This window comes from Aegilops tauschii, chromosome 4 (genome assembly GCF_002575655.3).
Source record: "Aegilops tauschii subsp. strangulata cultivar AL8/78 chromosome 4, Aet v6.0, whole genome shotgun sequence".
Classification (NCBI taxonomy): domain Eukaryota; kingdom Viridiplantae; phylum Streptophyta; class Magnoliopsida; order Poales; family Poaceae; genus Aegilops; species Aegilops tauschii.
Genome location: NC_053038.3, coordinates 513,392,345 through 513,397,199, shown reverse-complemented (window position 1 = coordinate 513,397,199; position 4,855 = coordinate 513,392,345). Strand labels below are relative to the sequence as shown.

At 45.2% G+C, this 4,855-nt stretch overlaps 1 long non-coding RNA gene across 3 annotated transcripts; it reads right to left on the bottom strand.

Annotated features, from left to right (window-relative positions):
- Positions 1 to 504: 504 nt before the first annotated feature.
- On the bottom strand, positions 505 to 4,014 carry LOC120963155 (uncharacterized). 3 transcript variants are annotated; one of them, XR_005755213.3, is made up of 5 exons: positions 3,836 to 4,014; positions 3,473 to 3,748; positions 3,281 to 3,363; positions 2,259 to 2,495; positions 505 to 2,173 (listed from the first exon to the last, which is right to left on the bottom strand). It is a non-coding gene; the product is annotated as an uncharacterized lncRNA (long non-coding RNA). The 3 variants fall into 3 exon arrangements; XR_005755212.3 differs by having other exon boundaries at positions 2,259 to 2,492; XR_005755214.3 differs by having other exon boundaries at positions 2,259 to 2,492; positions 3,473 to 3,745.
- Between the last annotated feature and the right edge of the window lie 841 nt (positions 4,015 to 4,855).

Genomic DNA, 4,855 nt, shown 5'->3' with positions numbered 1-4,855 from the left:
ATTATTCCGTTGGGCCGTTTCCAGCCCATGTTATCTTTCGGCCTTCTCAGGGCCCATTTATTCTTGGGCTCATTTCCAGCATTCGGTTACTTACGGCCCGTTACTGTCATTTTCTGCTTGTGGGCCAAACTCAGCCCGTGCTTACAGTCGGCCCGTTTGTGGCCCGTTAATACGTTGGGCCGTTTACATAGCGTCATCAAATACGGCCGATTAACGACGGCCCATTATGGTCGGCCCATGAACGGACGATTCCAACTCTAGCCCGTTTACGGCCATAAAGCGGTATGTTATTGGCCCATGTTTGGGCAATCGATCATATGGCCCGTAGAAGGCCCATTGATAATACGGCCCGTAGAAGGCCCATTGATGATACGGCCCGTAGAAGGCCCATTGTTTCTACGCCACGTAGAAGGCCCATTGTTTCTACGGCCCGTAGAAGGCCCAGTGTCACTACAGTAAATATGTAGCCCATGGTTATTGTGGCCTAGTTAAAAAAAAGGTTATTGCGGCCACTAGCAAACCGCAGAAAAAGAACAACACTGACTACAAGCAAACAAATAAACAAGACAACATGGAAATAAATAAGCAAGCAACTTACGCTAGGCTATCACGGCTATTACACATATTACATCCACTGGGCATCAAAGTTCGCCACCAGTGCAAATATAGGGAACAAAGCAGCATATCATATACACTAGTTGTCAAAGTTGGCGACCAGTGCAAATAAACGCCGCAGCAAAACATGTCCAGAACTGAAACCACTTCAGAAGATCTCAAGAAACAATATCCTGGGTACCCATAATGCTGGCAAGATGCTTAGCAAGCTTATTAACTTTCTCTTGTTTGACGCTTAAATCCTCCAGCGCTTGTTGTTGCACCAGAAAGTATGCATCTGAATTCTGCAGGGACTTCCTCAGTCCTTCAGCTTCCTGTCGCAACACATCTGATCGATGTCTTTCAACTTGAAGCTGAGACTCAAGAAGATGAACTGATTCAGGCAGTGAGTTCGAAGAGCTTGTGCCAGCAGTAGTGGCCAGTAACTCGAACACTACATCAAGACAGGACTTTTGGGTTCTCTCACTGTCGTCAAGGTAGTTTTTATCAGCTTTCTTGGAGACCAACAGGGATGTCTCACTATCTTGAACCTTATCTGCATTACTTCCTTCACCATTGCATAACGGGGTACTATTCTGCAATATTTTGTCCGTATTCTAAAAGAGAAACAAGCAGACACATCACAAGGATTGGCGTTTTGGCTCCCGAGTCCAGTTGGTCATGATATCCCAACCGCATAGAGTTGCATCGTAATCTGGGCTACCCATCATTGCCTCTCCAATACGTGAATATAAAATGTGGAATACATTGTTGCTGCCGTTTGTCTGTACGAACGGTGGAAAGCAACTCAGACGGCGGGCTAAGGCGTAGTTACAGGTGGAGACGGACTCGTACCTGGACATGTGGTACAGGTAGTTGGTTTGGACGGCCCTCGCGTCAACCGTCCTGTCATGTCAGTGAAAATAAATGAAGGATGATACATAGATATACTGATTGGGTTTCCTTCCAAAAATTGATTCAGTTTCTGGTTCAAATAAATAAACAAATATAAACATGATCGAGTACGGATCAAGACATACAAACTACTCTCTCCGTCCAGAAAAGTAGTTCATTGTGTTTTTTGCAAAAAAGAAAAAAAATCTCATACGTTCAACCCCCTTGAAAAATCAACCCGTCTCCTTCCTTCCTCCCCCGCTGGCGGGAGCCACCGTCGGGTCAAACGCCGCCGACCACCTGCGCAGCCGCCACAGAGGCCCGCCTGCACAGCTCGACCACCGCAACCCACCTGCACTGCCCCACCACCGCCGCCCACGGAAGCGACCAGCGCATCAACCGTCCGACACAGCACCACCACCCACCCGCGCCGCTGCCACAGAGGCGACCACCGCCGCCACTCGCAGGACCAGCCACTTCATCCGCTCCGGCCACCAGCGACGCGAAATTTTCGGGCCACTCTGGCCTCTGCTACTGCTGTTGTCTTCCTCGCCTCTGTTGCAGCAGGTGCTGCTGGGGTGGTGTAGAGCCCCCGATCATCGATTTTGATTTACTCAAGCGCCCCCGCCTCTGCTGCTTGGTGGTGGTGGTTGAAAGGTACAATACCTGCTGAAATTGGTGTCATCTGGTGAAATTAAATTAGAACAGATCATCCAGTTTTGAACAAATGTGGTGGTGCAGATAATACAATTTGAACATATTAATTGTACCGTTGAACAAATTCATCCAAATAGTGGTGTTGCAGATCATCCCATTTCACTTTCAATTACTGAAATTGGATGATACTCCTTGCTTGTTCTCTAATTTGATCATATGCAGTACATGACCTCCGATGTGTGCCAAACACAGTTTCTGTAGCTGAACATGACCTCTGATGTAATTGATCTAAAGATCCCTGAGCCAATTTCCCTGATCAACTGATGCCAGCTACTCCAGTAATTTCCCTACTTCAGAAACGGTGACATGAGAACAATGAGAATTGTCATTGTCAGATGAAACAACCAGAGTTGGTTGTGGCTTGCAAGAGTACATCCTACTGGACATATATAGCCAGCAGAGGTTATTCAGAACCATTAAATATAGGTTCTTCAGAACCAAAATGTCATTGTAGTTTCGGTACAAGAATTGAGTGGTAGTGAGACGAGAACAACCACAAGAATTTTCATTGTGATTGTGGTTTCAGAAAATAAAGTTTCTGCTGGCTAACTGAACCAGCAAACAAATAAAGGTTTTTTGAGTTTCGCTAGTATTGTCATTTTGCAATTAAACTTAGATGAGAACAAGTTAATTACTGAATGTGTTTGCATGATTCAGTCAAGTTTCACCTATATCATTGTCATTGTCATTGAATGATTCAGTCAAGTTTCACTGTAATTTGATTTTGTAGTAAACATTATGATTTAGTCAAGTTTCGCCTAGAATAACAAGTTAAATTTGACTGTCAAGTTTCATTCGTTTCTGTGTGTGCATGATTCGGTCAAGGTTCACTAGAATTTGATTTTGCAGTACCAGTTTCAACCAAGTATCCGTGATTCTGTTAAATTGTCATTATCATTTTGCTACAATCTTGTTTGAAACTAGTACCCCACCCATATCAACAGTTATAAATTTGAGAAGGTACTGAATCGATCCACAGCAACTTTGACACAAACCTGAAGGTACTGAATCCTAAAAGGTTGTTGTGTTAATATCAACAGCTCTGAAATGTATGAAGGTACTGAACTGAACGTACCTGAATAAGTCATTGTTTGTACTGGAGAGCATGCCCGGTTAATGCTGGAGAAGCCTGAAAAGCATCCAAGTAATGTTCCTAACCTGGTATAGAAGAGATGCAATGTGTACAAAAAATCCAGCCCTTCATCATATATCCCAAATATGGTGAACTGAACTGAAACAAAATGGCCCGAGGGAGAAGTGGACCGACCTGCATGAAGTGGAGGTGTGAGCGCGGGTCGTCGACGGGCACCAGCTTGTAGAAGGTGAACAACACGAACTCCTCACTCAGCGAGGTGCTAGGTTCATGCGGGGAGGGAGGAGCGGAGTCGGCTGCTATGGCCAGGGGCCCTCGGGGATGGACGCCTCATTGGGCCGCCATGCAAAAAACCAAGCTTCAGATGTGGAACCAGCACGACATGGGGGAAGAAGGCAGCGCCGGCGTCAGAGAGGAGAGTGAGGAAGCTGGGCGAGTCGGACATGGCTACTGGAGAAAAAAAATCAACAGGTGTGGTGGGTTAGTAAGATGAGCGCTGCTAGTTCTATGGAAATGGCAGGTGATAGAGATGTTTACCTGGCAGATTGCACCGCTCAAAGGAGCCTTATACGCGGCGGCCTGATGAGTACGGTGGTTCCCGGGATGAGTCTTCTCCTTCTGGCGAAGGAGTAGTGAGATCCGTATGGCGGCCTGGAAGAGTACGGCGGTGGCCAGGATGAGAGCTTCTTTTGGCGAAGGAGTGATGAGATCCGTGTGGTGGGGGGTGGGCGGTGGAGGTGGAGTAGTGAGGCGAAATGCGTGGTGGGGGGAGAAGTGTCGAGAACGATCGAAGTGTCCGTCAAACTCCGTCTATGCCGACACGGCGTTAACGAGGCACGTCTGTTCGCACCAGTCGGACGTGGGCCAAGGGTCCATTTTATAAATCCAAATACGCCAGAGAATAATTTTCTACACACGAATCGCGAGGCACATGTGTGGTCCAAATTCCAGGTGCATCTGCATCCGGGAGCCAAATTTCTTTTCCGTCCTTGGGACTGAAGACCGTGTTGTTACTCCCTGAGATACTGCCATCACCCTCTCCAATTCAAATGGCTGACAAACAAGAAAAGTAATTGAATGTACAGACATTGTATGATAGATAGGTGCAATGGATAGTGGGGAATAAAAGAGGGTATTAAATAATTCACATTTATGTTGTCTAACCAAACAGGATAGCATGACACAATTTCACATATATGATGGCTAACTAAACAGGATAGCATGATACAATTTCACATTATGATGGCTAACTAAAAAAGATGGAAAGACATAGTTCAAAATATGATGACTATGTAAACAGGATGACATGATATAACTATATAATGTGTTTATTAAATAGGTTGGCGTGCCATAATTCACATACATGCCGCCTATGGAAACATGATAGCATGATATAATTCCCGGATAGAATGACATAATTCAAAATATGACAACTGTAAACACTAAACAGGATGAGATGATATAACTATATGATGTCTTTACTAAATCGGTTGCCATGCCATAATTCAGATAGATGTTGTATATGTAAACATGATGGCATGATATAATTCAAATATA